The sequence below is a fragment of the Crinia signifera genome, chromosome 19 (assembly GCF_055691185.1).
Source record: "Crinia signifera chromosome 19, ASM5569118v1, whole genome shotgun sequence".
Lineage (NCBI taxonomy): Eukaryota > Metazoa > Chordata > Amphibia > Anura > Myobatrachidae > Crinia > Crinia signifera.
In genome coordinates this window covers 112,509,996-112,528,787 of record NC_139226.1, presented here as the reverse complement: position 1 = coordinate 112,528,787, position 18,792 = coordinate 112,509,996, and the positions used below count along the sequence as shown (strand labels likewise).

Below are 18,792 nucleotides of genomic sequence, written 5' to 3'. Positions count from 1 at the left end.
GGCCCTCCATTGGTTGCCTATATTCTACCATAAAGTGGTTCTACTCACATACAAGACCATTAACCTGACTAAGCCAACATACATCGCTTTGCTTATTTCTAAATATATTTCCACCCGACCTCTTGCTCTGCACAAGATCTGCATCTCTCATCCACACTCATTACTAGATCCCATTCACAATTGCAGGACTTTCTTCAGGCAGCACCCTCCCTATGGAATTCTCTTCCACACTCATTAAGACACTCCTCTAGCCTCCAAACTTTCAAGTGTTCCCTGAAAACTCACCTCTTCTGGCAAGCCTATCATATTCCAAAACCCCCACATAACCACCAGTAGCATTCATATCTAAATGCATTCCAATTTCACGTTCCGGATGCTTACCTCCGCAGCAGGGAGCTTCCAGTGGGGTGCACATGGTGGCAGGTGGCATCGCAGATCAGGGCTGGTGGGGCGGCATCTCTGGACAGGGCGGCAGGGTGGCAGGCCTCTGTGTAGTACTGCAGCAGGTCACGGGGCTGAGTGCTGCTGACTCCGGATTCAGCAGGTGTCCTCTGCACAGGTGGGCGCCATGTTGAAGACTGGATTAGGCCATTAGGCCATTTCTTACTGATTTCTCCACTTTAATGGTTTGTCCTCTGCCTTTTAAGGGATCAGGTTTTCAGCCTCAGTGCCAGTACTTCTTGTTATGTACTTGCGTTAAATGCTTCAGTCCTGAGCTCCTGAGATTAATTCTCGCTACTCCTGTCCAGTCATTGTCATCTGTGCCTTCCAGTGCCCGTCATTCCATCACAATTCACCATGTGGTCCCCTAGCCTGTTCTGGAGGGCACCCCGGTCCTGACAGCTTCTTTTCAGTACCCATATTTAGTCTTTCAAGCCACAGCCATCAAGTCTTCACAGTGTCCTTATTTCATCTTTCAAGCCACAGTCATCCAGTCTTCGTTATTGGTCCCTTATCCTCCCCAGTTCCTTACCTCTACTCAAGCATTCTTTGGTTTTCCTCAGTCTTCTTCCAGAGTTACTTCAGTCTTCCTTACATGAGTAAACAGTATATAAGACCTCCAAGCTTCCACCTCCCTGCCGCATCCTCAGCTCCACCGCACCCGCCAGTTTCACCACTCAAGCCTAGTGTGACACCTATCAGGACTGTCTTGTACTCTGGTGGGACTGCCATGCTATAGATTCCTATCTTATGTATCCCTTCTATTATCTATATAGATTGTAAGCTTGTGAGCAGGGCCCTCCTAACTCTTTGTCGGTCTGTTACTACCCAGTTTGTGTTATTACTGTTTCCAATTGTGTTCTAAGCGATATGCTGCGCTATATAAGAAACTGTAAATAAATACATTTGATTTCAATAAAGAGACACAGTCATAAGTGAAAAACAAGAAAAAATTGGACTTAAAACACACCCCTGTAGGGTAGAAGGACACTCAGCTTCCCCCTGCACAGCTACACAGCAGCCTGGTGGAGAACCAACACCAGGGAATGCTTCCAGCTCAGCTGGAGAGCCAGTAGCTCGTTTAACCCTTAGTTGAATAAATATACAGTATATAATATGATATTGGTAATTTCAATCAATCTGCATGACCATCATAGTGTGAAATAGTTGTTGACTACAGTCTTAGTTGATTTGCTGTACGTCCAGTGGGAAGATTCCATGGGTAATGTGGTGTAGTTACATGCAGCAAGTAATTTTACATTGTGCCATCATACAACAGGTCATTCAGTGAGTATGGTGGTTGCCCCCCCCCCCATCCTGCATCCTATGGGGATATGCAGTAGGTTGATTGGGAAGAAGTACGGGTGACAGTGAGATGGGGGTGACGGAGAGAGGGTGACGTGAAAATAGTGAAAGAGAGAGGGTGATGGTGGGTGATGATTAGAGGCATATGATGACAGGGGAGGCAGTGAGTGACTGGGTATGCACTGGGTGACAAGGAGGGGGTGAAGGGGCGATCGTGGGTGACTGTTGAAACAGGGCTGCCAGGGACAGGGATATTGTGGGTGACAGGATATATTGAATAACAGAGAGACAGTGGATGAGAGGGAGTAGTGTGTATAGGGTGTGGATCGTATTGTCGACAGCACTTAGGTCGACACCTTTTGGTCGACAGGTGGCAAGGTATACAGGTGTCTAGGTCGACATGGGTGAAGGTCGACAGGTGTCAAGGACGACATGGTTTTAGGTCGACATGGGCTAGGTCGGAAGGTCGACGTGTTTTTTTTACTGTTTTTTACCCGAATGTCGACACAGTCAACATGGACACAGTTGGAAGTCAACCACAGCCCCTTGCATCGCTCGCTACGCTTGCAATGCTTCGGGCACAGTGCCTGCTGCGCTCGGCACACTAGTTTATTCTCCCACCACGCCCTAGTGGATGGTAGGGCATGAAATATGTCGGCTCAAAAAACAGTAAAAAAACCATGTCGACCTAACCCATGTCGACCTTGTCCCATGTCGACCATGACACCTGTTGACCTTTACCCATGTCGACCTAGACACCTGTCGACCAAACGGTGTCGACCTAATGACTGTCAACCTTAGTGCTGTTGACAATACGACCGTATCCCGGGGATAGGGGGATACAGTCAGTCACAGGGAGAGGGTGCCAGGGTGATAGTGGTGGACAGGGAGAGCAATACAGGGATATACAGAGTGACAGGTGGCTGCAGGCAGTGATATTAATTAGCTTAATTGTCATGCTCTTCAAATTAACTATAAATATAATATGTCCATTGTTTGAGTGCTCAGCAGTTACATTTTATATAACAATTTAGAAAAGTAAGAATAAACGCATTTTAAGAGGTTACTGTGTGTGACCAATAGACAAATTAAGTTCTGTGACTATAGCGTAACACAGCAACCATGATGCTTAATACTTTGAGGTTGCATTGGCTCTTTTTTCTTTGTCAAGCAATGCCTCCATTGTTCCCTTTATTTGAGATTTTGGCAAGGTCGCACTTGTCAATTGAACCTTAGATATCCAGAGGGATTTTTTGCAGTTAAAAAGCCCCTGGCCATGGAGAGGACAAGAACAAAGCCAGCAAAAGTTCAGATTCTCGTTTTGTTTCCAGAGAACAAGAACAACATTGGGTTTGGCATCAAAATAGAAGACCTGGATAACCAACACCTTCGGGACCACCTGCACCCGCCAAGTCATGTTCACTCACGTTTTTTTTTTTTTTTTATTAGGTTTTCCTTTTATTATACACCTTACTGTGCATTTGACTGTAGAAGCAGATTAGATGTTTTGCAGTATTTCCAGAATGCTCCATATTTTAGGTACCATATATGTAATTATAATAGATGCATAATTGAGGCTATGTGGAGAAGGAAACTGGGTTAGTAAATTGCTACAAGGATTTATTTGTATTGGGCCAAATTATTTGGTAGGAAATGAGCTACAAGATAATAAATACATTAGATTAGACACAATGGGGTAAATTTACTAACATGGGAGTTCAATTGAAGATGGGATGTTGCTTACCGGAACCAATAAGATTCTATAGGGGAAATTTACTAAGTCAAATACGCCTAAAAAAAAAATCGTATTTGTATGAGTAAATGCAAATTTTTGGGGCGTGTTCGTATTTTTGGCATTTTCTATGCCAAAAATACACCAATTCGTATTGATGGCACATTCGTATTTGTATTTACAAATATGAATGTATACACAATCAAAATAATACAAATAGGAATCACCATTCAAAAGAAAAATAAAACTTATACATATACTTATGTGAGGTGGAACTTGATGAAAACTATTGTCTTTCAGATATTATGGCTATACTGTATTTGATTGATGGCATGGTTTTATATTTCAATATATATCTTGTTAAATATGATGTATGAGTGATTTTGTGTAGGATGTTGTTTCATGTCCCTCTTAATTAAGTTTGTTTTTTTGCACTTAAAATACATCTCACATCTTTTCACATTGACTTCTGTTACTATATGCAGTGTACAGTACCTTGATTTACAAGCTGGGTTTCCTAAAAAAAAAAAAAAACCACAGGCCAACGGCACGCGAATCAAACAGTAGATTTTCTCTAATGCTCAGAACTTTGATGAAGAGACCCCACAGACTCCATGAACTCAGTTGAACCATAGCTGTTGCCCTGGGCGATATCTTTTCTCTTGTATTCTATATGCTTATCTGACTTAATTGGCAATGGGTTCATAATCTGGTAAGTGTATCCATATACTTTAAAGACACACTTGAAGAAGAGGCCTCAAGCTAGCAAGAACACATTATTTTACAGCTTCTAGAGATCATATGTTATATTAGCACCACAGGAAATCCTGACGCTTTGATAAAGCAGTTAAAGAGGATATCTACAGTTCAATGCATTCCCCTCTAGAGCTGTTGCGCTGAACTTGCCAGACATAATGTAAACACTGCACAATGCAGATCTATTTATAGCAATCGCTTATGGTAGGGAATAAATGAAATAGCTGGAACTGTAAGCTTACATTTCAATTGTAAGGTCTCCATTAATTCATTTATTTAGTTTGCTGTATTATCCATTTCTATCGAGACCCAGTTGAATTTTGAATGATCGAATATACAGATGGAGCAACTTTCCGCCAGCGCCGGGGCTCGCCAGAATGCCCTCGCCGGCAGAGAGGCACTCCATCTGACTGGGGCGCACGCGCGTCCCGGTTTTTTCGGGCGGTGGTGGACAAGAACCCTGTCCGTCTCCGCTTCAGAGTGACAGGCAGGGTTAGGGGGTGCGGAGATGGGGTGGAGACCAGCAGACACAGACAAGGAGGCGGCAGGGACCGACGAACATCCCCTTCTGGGAGCTGGTGTTGGCTATCAAAGTCGGTCCTCAGGACCCCACACAGTGCATATTTTGCAGGTCTCCTCACAGAAGCAAGTGAAATAATTAGCTCCACCTGTGGATCTTTTAAAATGTGTCAGTGAGTAATGAGTGCGCCTGTCTGGTGACCTGCAAAAAGATGAACTGTGTGGGGTCCTGTGGACAGAGTTTGAGAACCACTGTATTATTGCATCACAGCATTGGGTATGAGTTTCATTGGTTTCCTTCCATAATACAAAAACACACCTGGAAGTTTATTGGCGGCCCACAAAAAGTAGATCCTAGTTTGTGTAACAAATAACTTGCCATAATAATAACAATGATAATAATAATAAGCAATTATTTGTTGTGTGTTACTGTTCTTATAAATGCTGTTTAGCATACAGATTCAGGGTTTTTTTTCACGGTATTCGGGGGTTAATTTATCATAAAACAGGTTGTTTATAACAAAATTGCAAAGTTTATAAAAACATTTTTTACAAGATTCTTTTATAAATCATTAATGTCAGAGGGGGAAATTTACTAAGATGGGAGTTCTAGTTCACTTGGGATGTTGCTATGGGCAACCAATCCGATACTATCATTATCTTTTAGAAGGTGCTAAATAAAGAAGTAGAGTCTGATTGGTTGTCTATCCCAAATTTCCAAATAGTGTTAAATGTGTCCACACCTGTGGACATGACAGGAACAATGCCACGCCCACCTTTTGACCCTGTTAAACTTTTGTATTTAATATCCTTTTCCATTGTTGACCTTTCATCTGTCAACCTATTGTCCCGACTGACCTAATGTGTGTCAGCCATTTGATGTTCACCGTTAAGATTGTTGATTCATTGGTTCCCACACAAAAAAAGATCCTACTTACATTGATCTACAAGCGAAAAAGCCCACTTCAACTAAAGCTTCCAGCCCTCCATTGGCGGATTCAATGGATATTGCATTCAGAGGTATAATTCAAGATTGATATTATCAATAAATTCCAAACTTTTGGAACCATTTCATACAATAGTAATAGTTTCTTTCCCCAAAAATTTCAATTTGGAATCTGTTGCCTCAAAATCACAATGTTTTCGCCGAAAACAAGTGTCCCCGTACCGTTTAATCCCCACGCAGGGCGCTAACCCTATTCTATGTTCAGGGGGACAGTGATGATTCCCCCAAACAGCTAGGATTACGGCTAATGCAGGGAGTCTGCTGCAGTTAGCCGTGAGCCTCGCTGTTTTAGCGGCCGAACACGCCGCTGCCCCGTCGCTGCAAAAACCTAGCAATGGGGAAGCGGCGTGTGCAGGTGAGTTAGTTGAATACTGACCGTGCGGGCTGTGACAGCGAGCAGTCAGCACTGCCCACTGTCACCGCTCGCAGAAACCAATAAATATACCCCTTTGAATGGTAACTCAAACTGAGTAAGGTGGTATTTCGATCTAGTGTGTCACACACTTTAAATATCATAATGTCCAATAAATGAATCCTGTTCATGTGGTTGTCACCAGTAAACTTTATTGGTGCATCCAAAGCATTATGTTCAGACATCAAATGAAATGTTTCTTTAGTGTTCCACCAAAACAAAAAAGAATGATCACTATTGATTTATTATTTATAATGGATTTCATTGTAGACTTGTTTCTGTGTTCAGATTATCATAACATAGTTTTATATTCCCAGTATTAATGAAATCATTATGTGTTTATCTCAAAAAAGGTGTTAATATTTGGATTAGCAGTGGATGGGAACAATACCTTTCACATAATGGGTATGATTGAAAACAGCTCCAGATTATCCACTCAACATGATTCGCTGCTCCTTCAAGACGAAATGTGCTACTTTATGAAGTGGGTGCAAGCGTAAAGGATTGTTCTGTTCAACAGTTCGTGGTAAGTGCCAAGACATTCAGGAATACACGATTAACATAACAAATATAAACTAAAGAGGAGAACTGGAACCCGGGATCAAACAGAGTTCCTACAATTCTAATATTAATCCTCTCTTGATGAAGGATGTCACGGATATTGAAGTTTGTACGGATAGTCCTTATTTCTTACCAGCTGTCTTAAATGTATTGGCATGCAAGGAGTTTGGAAAAATTCAAGATTTTAATTCAAACCCATATCCTTTCCAATGGATCTAATACTGACAGAGAAGGGTGGTCTCTGTGTTTGATTTTCTTAGAGTTAAACAATAGGTCTGAGAGTGACATACAGAGGAGAATCTTAAAGAGGTTTTCAGCAGAGAACAGAATGATTTTCGAAGATGAGCAAAAAAGGGTGGAACTTCTGTCACAAACAATATTAGATAGAATATCTTGAAGCTGGATAATGCCTTGTACAAACAAACTAAACTTTTCAGAGGGAATACCAGAAATTGAGAGGGTGTGCCATTATACTAGACATAGCCACTACTATCCAAAATGTATTGCAACACGCCCCCTGAGGAACATCTACAATGAAGACCATTGGTACATGGTGAAATTAGAATAAGAGAGAAATATAAATATAGAGCCCATCTCCCTTGCCTTGGACTTATCCTTTTTTGCTTAATAAATATATGACAGGGTTTTACAGTCTGTAATTGCATATATGGCCTCCCCGAGTCAATGTCTACCTTTAAATGCAACATTTGATGACCAGGAGTTCTTGTTTCCTACTTTCGATTTGGCCTCCACGGCAGGAAATGTCCTCAGAAAGATGGCACATGGGAGGAGCTTATCAACTTGCTCTCTCCGCTCTGCACAAGACCTGTGTCTCTCTTCTGCACAGATCACTAGCTCCCATTCACTATTACAGGACTTTCATCGGACTGCTCCCATCCTATGAAATGCCCGGTACTTGTTTCCTAGAACGGCCACACCGATTTACATCGGGGTGGTCGTGTCGGAAAAATCGGGTCGATCGCATCGCATGCGATTTGGTCGCATGCGATGCGATCGTCGCGACCGACCGATTTTGGACCGATTTTTTTTAATTAAATGTAAATCGGGTCCCTAGGACCGGATTTTACATTGGATTCAATGTAAAATATTCCCAACCCCCCCAAATGTCACGGCGTACACCTCACCCCACGATAGACGCCAACCCGAAGCGTGGCGAGCGCAGCGAGCCCGCGAGGGGCGGCGGTGCGCGTCCTCCGACCTTTTAATTCCCCTACTATCCACGTCGGCGTGGAGTTGAGAATAGAATAGTGTGGCGAGCGCAGCGAGCCACCGAGCCCGAAGCGTGGCGAGCCCCGCGAGGGGACGCGGATACCTTCACAGGTAAACGCGTCCCTTCGCGGACTTCACAGGTGTCCGCGTCGCCACGGACACCTGTGAAGCCCGCGAGGGGACGCGTATAACTGTGAAGGTATCCGCGTCCCCTCGCGGGGCACGCTGCGCTCGCCTCGCTACGCTCGCCACACTATTCTATTCTCAACTCCACGCCGACGTGGATAGTAGGGGAATGAAAAGGTCGGAGGACGCGCACCGCCGCCCCTCGCGGGCTCGCTGCGCTCGCCACGCTTCGGGTTGGCGTCTATCGTGGGGTGACGACGGGGACATCTAAAATGTGAGATGGGTCATATTGGCCCATTTCACATTTTTCACATTTTTTCAGGATTTCAATGTTAAAAAATCTTTTAACATTGAAGCCTATGTAAAAATCGGGGGCATCGCGTCGGGACCTATGTTAATGGTCCCGACCGACGCGATGCCCCCGATATTTTACCTTTCCCGACACGATTTCAATGTTAAAATATTTTTTAACATTGAACCCTATGGGGAAATCGCGGGCATCGCGTCGGTCGCGTCGGGACCATTGTTAACGGTCCCGACCGACGCGATGCCCCCGATATTTTGTCCTAGCCGGCCAAATGGACCTGATTTCAAAGGAAATCGGGTCCATCGTATGGATCGTGTACCTTAACTAAAGGTACACGATCCATAAGATATGTGGCCGTGCTAGGAAACAAGTACCAAATGCCCTTCCACACACAATAAGATTCTCAACTAGCCTCCAAAACTTTCAAGTGCTCCCTGAAAACTCCACTTTTCAGGCAAGGCTATCAAATTTAGGTACCACCCACATAAACATCAGAGGCACTCATGTGTTAATAGCTTTCTTTCTGGACTTGAAACTTGGTGGGACTGCTATAACTGGTGCCTGTCATTGTATATCCCTCCTATTTCCCTATAGATTGTAAGCTTGCAGCAGAGCCCTCCTTCCTCCATGTATGTCTGTTTTACCCAGTTTGTTCTTTCAGTGTTGTCAACATTTGTAAAGCGCAACAGAATCTGCTGTGCTATATAAGAAACTGTAAATAAATAATAATAATAGTTATATTTAAGAGAGGGGGGCCTATATTATGATATTATCAAACTAAGGGGCAGATTTATTAAGCTTGGAGAAGAGATAAACTGAAGATAAAGCGGAGAAAAGGTAAAAGGAGATAAAGCACCAGCCAATCAGCTGTGTTTGAAAAAGACAGTTGGGAGATGATTGGCTGGTGCTTTATCTCCTTTTACCTTTTCTCCGCTTTATCTCCAGTTTATCTCTTCTCCAAGCTTAATAAATCTGCCCCTAAACCACTTCGAATCACCCAAGAAACTTCTTTATCAGGCCAAGCTCCCAAGATGGGGAAATGCCCTAGATTTGCAGTTCTGCGAATAAAAAGGGAGCTAAATGACATCATTTCTGTCTATTAGCCCCTGCTTTTATCCTCATCCTGCACGCGGGATATGGTCGGATTGTCGACCTGGCTTAAGTCGACAGTCATTAGGTCGACACTGTTGGGTCGACAGGCAACAAGATCGACAGGGTTCTAGGTCCACATGGATGAAGGTCGACAGGTGTCTAGGTTGACATGGGACAAGGTCGACACGGTTTTAGGTCGACAAATGCGTTAGGTTAACATGAGTTAGGTCGACAGGTTGCGAGGTCCACATGGGTTTTTTCACTGTTTTTTGAGCCGACATATGCTGACAGGTGGTATTTCATGCCCTACCATCCACCAGGGCATGGTGGTAGAATAAAATAGGGTGCCGAGCGCAGCGAGACACCGTGCACGAAGCATCGCGAGAGAAACAAGCAATGCAAGGGGCTGCGGTTGACTTCCAACTGTGTCCATGTCGACTGTATCAACATTCGGGTAAAAAAACAGTGAAAAATCCCATGTCGACCTCGCGACCTGTCGACCTTAGCCCTGTCGACCTAACCCATTTGTCGACCTAAACCCATGTCGACCTTGTCCCATGTCGACCTAGACACCTGTCTACCTTCACCCATGTTGACCTAGAACCCTGTTGACCTAGTTGCCTGTCGACCCAACGGTGTCGACCTAATGACTGTCGACCTAAGTCGGGTTGATAATACAATCCACACCCCTGCACGCTTTATCAGAAACATGATTGCAGGTTCACAGCTGAAACTTTTTTTTCACAGAAATCTGAATCCACCCAAATAAATGCTCAGCATTGGTACATATTATGGATTTAATTCCTGGATTAGATTAGTTAGGACATATTTGGGTAGTTTTCTAATGCTTATTAATGTGAACTGAAGCTAATCTTAAAGTATAATGTTGGTAAAATACTATAAAGTGCAATGTGTTCTAATATAATCTATTTGATGAAACCTTTAGCCTAAGGACTTCCACTTTTCCCCACATGGTGGCAGACATTAGACAGATACGTAAATATTTACAAGGTTTTGGATGTATTTGGGCAGCATGAATGGTGTAAAGGCAGGCAACCATATTGCCGGGTGCGCGCTCCCGTTTTCAGCCCCGTTCTAATCGCTGCGACCAGCTGATTACCTCTGCAGCACCGCCGGCAGAGGTTCCCTTTCATCAGCGACCATCTCTGGTCGCTGATGAAAAGGAGAAACTGAGCAAAAGGAGAAACTGAGCAATATATTGCTCAGCCATATATTGCAAGCAATATGTGGCTGAGCAATATATCTCCCCCGTGTGTACGGGGCTCAATGGTTAGCATTACTGCCTCACAGCACTGAGGTTATGGGTTAGATTTCCACCATGGTCCAAACTGTGCAGAGTTTTAACATTCTCCCCGTACTTGCATGAGTTTCCTCCGGGTTAGTTGGCTCCCAACAAATTAACTCTAGAATGTCTGTGTGCGTGTACATGTGGTAGGGGATATAGATTGTAAGCTCCATTGGGGCAGGGACTGAATGTGAAAGTTCAAATATTCCCTGTAAAGCGCTGCGGAATATGTGTGCGCTATATAAGAAACTGATAATAAATAAATGTGACACAGACTAAAGCCGTGTACACACGGTGAGATATTGAATATTGGCTATTGGCTAACAGATCATTTTGACTAAGCCTGAACATGCCCGAGTACCCCGAATCACCCGAATACCCGATCACCCACAAACAACCGACTACTCGAGCACCCAAATGCGCCCGAAACACCCGAATACCCAAGTGCCAGAATGCGTCTGAATATGCCTGTATACCCAAATAATCAGATGCACCCAAATACCTGAACACCTGATCGCTAATGACTAATAATGACTTCAGAAATTGCTATCCATATTTACATATCTACCTTGCATTGGGAAAGATCAGAAGATGCAGCTAAAGATCAGCAGGACTGCACATCGGATTGTGATCATTCGCATTTGTGAACGATTTGAGCTAAAATTGGCCGATCAGCCCGAGAATCGCTGTAGTGTGTGGGCAACTTAACAATCAAGCGCAATGTTAGGTGTCCTAAAAGTTCTTAAAATTAAAGAAGGCTGTTCTCGAAGCTCGAAACATCATGAAGGTGGATTGGTTCTTTAGCGGTCTGTTTTTTACATAGTGATACAATGGTGAGTGGAGAACTACCAGCCAATCAGCTCCTAACTGCCATGCTACAGGCTGTGTTTGGAAAATAACAATTAGGAGTTGGTTGGCCCTTTATCATCATCCACTTTATCTCCATCTAAGGCTTAATAAACAGATCCCTATGTCTATTAAAGGAAGGGATTTCATACTTTTGAGTTTCATCTGGGAGCTGGGAGCAAGTAGGTAGCTATTTTGCTTGCCGAGCATGGGAGAGGGTTAAGGGCAGTTGTAGCTTCCACACCGCCCTTCCTGTGCTGCAGGAATAGAGAGGTCTTGAGAAAGACCTCAGGGACAGTTTACTAAGCCTTGGATGGAGATAAAGTGGTTTGCAATAATGGGGTTTATGTACTAATCCCTAGACGTAAGGAGATAAAGTACCAGCCCATGAAAGGTGGACAAGTCTCCTGTTTGCTTCCCATATACCCTGCACCCCCCTTGGCCGCAGAGACGAATACTCAAATTTGCAATTTGACAAATGAAAATGAAGATGACTCTGCGGTTAAAGGTTTACTTTATTATGATGTGTTTGTTTTATTTAGGTATTGTTCTGTTGTGAAACTACAAGAACCAGCAGGCCCATTAATGAACCACATGCATTTACCAAGTCTTGCATTCACAACAGAACCCAATATTTTCTTCAAATGTTTACACTTTTAAGCCCAGGGGTGATGGGGACAGCCCTTGGCTTCAGCCCAGGCTGAAGTTTCCCTGGAGGAGGGACCCCTTTACTGGTTGTGCGGCATACATTCACCTCGCGGATGGGGGCTGATGTCATCTCCAAGCGCCGCCCCCTGCATTCGTGTGCAGTGCAGCCCGGGAATATTCTGGGTCAGCACCGCAGTGTAAATGGGGCAAATCCCAGATCCGACCCGGATTGGAACCATGTTCGGAATACCTGGTCGGATCCGGGATTTTGGTGTAAAAGTGGTATAAGTTAGTCTATATTGGGGGCACTGTGATATAAGCCTGCTTGCGGTGTCATGGCACCTTCCTACGCCTTTGCCTCTACGCATCCTTTATATGCAGCAAATCTGTATATCGTGTTGACTGCATGCCACTTTGATATAAACTAAATGTTAAAAACTTTTGAAGATCACGCACATACGGAAATATGATTTGCTACATTAACTGAAATATTTTGTAATAGTTTCCCGGACCAAGACTCTAGCTTTGCATTTATTATTAACTAGTCATACAGAGTAGGTGTGGGTAACAAGTGAATGTGGTGTGACTCATTGTAATACAAGATATATGCATCTACTGGATAACCACATACTGTATAAATGTCTTCTGTTTTACCTATTCAATCAATATGTACAGTGAATTAATCAAGGTGAGACATTTGTACTGGGTGATATTGCTCTGAGGGGGCAATTTGTTAATATATCAGATATCATTGTCTAACTTGAATGCCCTAATAATGAAAAATATATCAAATAAAGTAGAGATGTGTAGGTTCGGATCTCAAAACGGGATCTTATTGGCTATCAGCTGTCACATGTTTTGGCTCCAAAGCATACCTCCCAACATGACCCTCTCCAGGAGGGACAGAATGCTCTATTTATTGACCTCCCTCATCAACTGTGTGGAAACTTCTTTTTTATCCATTAACCTGTTTAAAACAGGTGATGTCAATCATACATTAAGAGGGAAGTCCAGAAAAAGAGCATTGTGTCCCTCCTGGAATGAGTCATGTTGGTAGGTATGCCAAAGCATGTGACAGTAGTATAACCAATAAGATCCTGGGGTCTGGCAGTGTCCCATAGTGGGAGCCCCCCCAGTTAGCCAATAAGATCCTAGGGGCTGGCAGTGTCCCACAGTGGGGAGCCCCCCTCTTTGTCACTGCTCTGCTGAATAGTGACTAGCAGCGTCTATTCAGGAGATTAGAAGAATAGTAGGCTTGGCCAGCATCTCTCAGATCGCTGGCCATGCACCACAGCGGCGAAACAGGGGTATCGCCTCTCGATTACTTTCATTCCCGCAAAGCCAGTAGCGTAACTACAAGATAGAAGCAGCCCTCCCTAGTAAAGTTAACCCTCACTCACCAATCGCTTTCCACCGCCGGGTCTATAAGATCTGCAAATCTACTTGCCTGTGGTCCCGGCCTCTTCCTGCTGCTAATGAAAAATGCCTCCAACAAAATGGCTGCCCCTAACAGCAGACCATTTTTAAGGATGCTAGAGGAGGCTGTCTCCTCTAGCATCCTCAAAACCTGTCTGCTGTAAGGGGGCGGACATTTTGTTAGTTCTCCACAGAACAAGAGTACAGAATAATGACCGCGCCCCAGATACTGCTGCCACAGATCAATCCCAAGACTCCTAGAATCCTGAAGAGATACAATTGTAAAAAATGGATGATCGTAGGCGCTGTATCTTCACTGTATACACCGTACAGTAAATTCTATTCTCACATCCAGATGTTCAAAATAGGACACTGTTAACTGACCTGTACTCAGTGCCCTATGTGCACATCAAGGTTTCTTTATTCCTCCTTCTGATCCACCCAACAGTTATAGAGCATAAATCACACACTCTCACCCTCTGGAACAACTCACCCGGGGTCAATGCCCTATGTTCCTTTAAAGGTATCTTTAAACCAATTCAACATGCAATGGGTACCACCGATAGAGGACACTTTATTGTTCACACAAAATTCCAAAAAATCAAGAAAAGTCTATTAAAATTCCATAAAAAATGGGGAGACACCTGGTGCTTGCAAGTTTTTTTTCTGGATTGCTCTCCTATCCAGGTGTAGAGGTTCCCCAACAGCCGAAGATGACTCCACAAGGTTCCAGGTATCACCTCCTCCTACCAACGCGTTTCAGGCTACTAATAGCCTAATTTTGTTAGTTCTGTTTTTCATTAGCAGCAGGAAGAGGGCCGGGACCGCAGGCCAGTAGATTTGTTTAGGATATACCAAAAATAAAAGATTGGCTATTGAACAGCACTTTATCATACACTTTCTGGTACCTTAACATGCAGCTGATGTCTTAAAAGGTTTTTTCAGTTTATGTATAACATTTAATGTACTTTGGGCCCCATTCAGACCTGAACACAGGGCTGGGAGTTTGAAGCCCTGCCGATTATCAGACGAACACGCATGGGAGCTGTTTGCTGGCGCCGTCCTTGCTAAGACAGCAGCAAAGGCCGGAAGTGTGCCTACTGTTGACATTCGAAAAATGGAACCTGGGTCCAAAGGCCTATACCTTCATACCTTTTTTGGTTACAACTTTCACCTTAGCAAAAAAGTCGATCCTTCGACATTGGATCAAGAAAACTGCTCCTTCTATTCAAGAACTCAAACTCAAGCTCATCCAGCTTCTATATTTTGACATCAGACTATTAATATCAAATGAGCCTCAATCCACTAGATCATTTCAGGCTAAATGGTCATTATTCATCCACTCATTGGACGAGATATCTAAACAACAAGTTTTGGACTTCTTTGATAGAAAACTGTGGACTAGAGTGGGACCCATAGTCGAAATACTCAGCAAACAACCAGATACCTGCGAGTCTTAGAGACTTATCGAGCAAGATATTCCTTACGTTAAGTCATTCCGCCAATTAGGTGACTCTGTAAAGTAAGCCTTTTGTTTTACCCACACATGTATGGTTTGTAGCTGTTACTGGTTTACCTGGTGAAAGCAGAGCAGCAAACTTTATGATCAGCTGCGATATGATGGTTGCATATAGGTTACCGGCGACTTACGAATAATCTTCTATGCCACTCCCCCCCCGTGTGTCTGTCTTGGTGTCTTAATACCCTATAGTAAGATAGGTGTAACAGAACTGTTAACTTTATTAGGTGATGAAGGACAAAATGACCAAGACTGTCATGCTCTCTAGATGTCCAGCTTTATTATTATTGGACCAGTACAAAACCATAAATACAATATCAAGGTTTAAGATGTGACATTTAATAAATAGAAGTACATCGCAGTCATATAATTATATAAAATCCCTTAGTATGGTGTTTCGTCAGCGGGGAGCATGAATAGAAACTTGGCCAAACCTATATCGAATATATAAGCTTAGTATAAATTTTATTCTGTGCTTTATAGGATAGTTAGAAGAAACCACGTCTCTCATTGTAAGACCTGAAATGTCCTTCACAGATTTCTTATTCTTGATATGGATATATTTCTTGTTATGCTTTTATTCTTGTGATACCTGGAAAATTTCAATAAAAAGATGTTAAAAAAAAAAAAGACAGCAGCAAAGGCTAGTCATCACTGGCTGCTCACAGGGTGATTGACAACCTTTGGTTGTTTGGGGCCAGAAACCCTACTTTTCTGGGAGTGCCCCAGAAAATGCAGGCATTACACAGCCATTGGGAGGGAGGACCGCTGCCGTCATCAGCAGCCTTCTTTTCCCTACAGCCATTGCAGTGCCGAGTAAGTCCGGCCCCCACAGGAAAAAAAAACCTATTGACCGCCCATGTAAAAAAAACAATCACACTGGTCCCCACAGGTAACAAAAATAAAATACATTGGCCCTTTACATGAAAACAAGAGAAGAGTAAGTAACAATTGCACTGGTGGTGGCTGTAAACTGGTTTCGGCATCTCTAGATGTGGGGGCACACTTAAGAACAGCTCAAGGCCAGGGGCAGACTGGGACTGGATTCCGGCCCGGGAGCAGGGGTCGTGGGGTGCGGCCGTATGTAATGCGTGGGGGGGCGGGTGGCGATGGTATGTAATGCGTGCGGGGGGGTTGCGGCGTTATGTAATGCACGCAGGGGTGGCGTTATGCATTGCGCGCGGGGGCGGCGGGCGGCTCACCTGCTGCTGCTTCTTTCAGTGAGGTGCTGAGTGGAAGCTTGAAGGCCCTGGGAGGTGCTGTGCGTGCATGTGCAGCAGCCTCCCTCAGCCATTTTGTATTTGGGCAAAGTGCTGCGGCCGCTGCCCGCGGCACAGCAAGCCAAGGGGGGGAACGCAGCCGGCCCCTTTTTAAAGAGTTTTGGGCCGGCCCACCGGGAAATGGCCCTGTTTCCCAGTGGGCCAATCCGCCCCTGCTCAAGGCCCACTAGTGTGCCATGGCACAGTGGTTGAAAATCAGTGCTCTAAGTACTATTGAATGCAAAATGTTTACAGTATTCTTTATATATAATTTTCTCTGAATATATCTACAATATTTCAGAGGTTCCCAAGCTTCCTCAAGGCATGTTAAAGGTCCAGGTTTTAGCAATAATCATGCTTGAGCACAGGTGACCTAATTAGACCTCAGTCCTGCTGATTTTAACATCTGTGCTCAACTTAGATCTGGTATTGATTCATCACGGATATTCCTAAAATCTGGACTGTTGTGGACTGAACTTGGGAACCACTGACTTACATAATGACATTTTTACCAGTAAATGTGGTTTAAACATAAATATTATTTTAAATATGACATTTCTTATAGTATTACTGACAGTTGAGGGCTAAAATGGCAAAAACAACTACTTAGAGATATCTTTGTGGATCAACCGATGCACATTCAATAATTCACTGCTGGAAGTCCCAGTAGAAGTGTTGTTAATGCAGTGTAGCTTATTGCATTGTTGTGGCTCTCTCACAGCCAGGCCTGCATCATACTTAACAAGAAATAAAAACAGCGCTGATCCGGAAATATATTTTAAAATAGTTTACGAATAAATCAAATAAAAAAGAAAAGCATTAATACAATGTTTAAAATTTAAACACTTCACCGGCCGGTGGTTATAATACATAGAATGTATGTATTTAAAAGAGATTGCACATAATCACTTCCCAATGGTTACTGCTTTTAGTTAGTAAACAGACAGCACGTTAGTTCTCCTTATATATAACTGTTAGTATGTCCATAAATTGGAGTATTAAATAAACAGTCCTTTTAGCTCTCTCACAGCTAGTTATGCGGTTTTTAATATATGGTTAGTGAAAAGGTCATCAGTCAATATAAGTAATTGATGATTAGTATAAGCAGGCAGTCAATGGGTTAGTGCACTCATTAGGGTTCTCACTTGCCAATCTTGGTTTAAGCTCTAATGTCTGGTTCCGTCCAAACCGCGGTGTCCCGGCTGATGGCTCCCAGTTGTATATACTTCCAGCCAAAAATCAAGCAGCCCTTCAGGGCTCGTCCACGGGACGATATAAGAGCAGCAATGATCCGGCAGGTGAATAAAAGGGGGGGATTCCTCTTACGCGTTTCTCCACCTTGTAGCTCGGTGGCTTCCTCAGAAAGGTATATACCTTTATACTATATACTAAAAGCAGTAACCATTGGGAAGCGATTGTGTGCAATCTCTTTTAAATACATACATTCTATGTAATATAACCACTGGCCGGTGAAGTGTTTAAATTTGAAACATTGTATTAATGCTTTTCTTTTTTATTTGATTTATTAGTAAACTATTTTAAAATATATTTCCGTATCAGCGCTGTTTTTCTTTCTTGTTTTGTTTGTTCTAAAGTAAGGGGTGGAGTTAGGGTGACCAACTCATCCCTTTTATCCGGGACACATATTAATTACACAGGTTCTGTGGCTGGCCTTCACCTGGTTTTAAACTGCCACACCTCAAAACTCTATTTCACCTGGTTTTAAACTGCCACAGAACCTGTGTAATTAATATGTCTCCTGGATTAAAGGGATGAGTTGGTCACCCTAGGTGGAGTACTCCTTTAGTAAAAACAGCAGCTTTTTTGGGAATAGGAAAACTTGGATCAGTGCTCTGTCATTTTGTTCTTCCGCCTTTTGGCTAAGATCAAGTGTAGTATCTGTTCTTATCAGTGGGTATGGACTGGCCTCTGGCAGAGAATAGAGAAAGGCTGGACTGAGTAGCTGCTCTGATGGGCGGAGGGTGTGGGACCCCTCTTTTTTGCCTGGGAGTGGTGAAAAGTCTGGCTGAGTACCTTCACCTCTGCCAGTGGTAGGAGGCGTTGTTTCCGTAAACCCACTGGTGAGAGGGGGGAAGAAACACTGGGCCTAGTAGTTTGACTCTCTTGACAGGGTTCGTTGGCCCCGAAGGATGAGACAGCGAAAGGCTCAGTCTAGTATCCATTCCCAAGGTGCGGAGGACCCACCGTCCTAACTCTTCCGGGGGTTGAGGAAAGAGGGTCTCTCTAAGCTTCGGCGAAGAGGACCCACCGTTCCCTATTTTCCCCTCTTCGGCCTTATGGTTGGGAGGGG

General features: G+C 43.6%; 1 pseudogene; it reads left to right on the top strand.

The window, feature by feature from the left end:
- The first annotated feature begins 18,340 nt into the window (after positions 1-18,340).
- LOC146044486 (U2 spliceosomal RNA) lies at positions 18,341-18,477 on the top strand (annotated as a pseudogene).
- Positions 18,478-18,792: the final 315 nt, after the last annotated feature.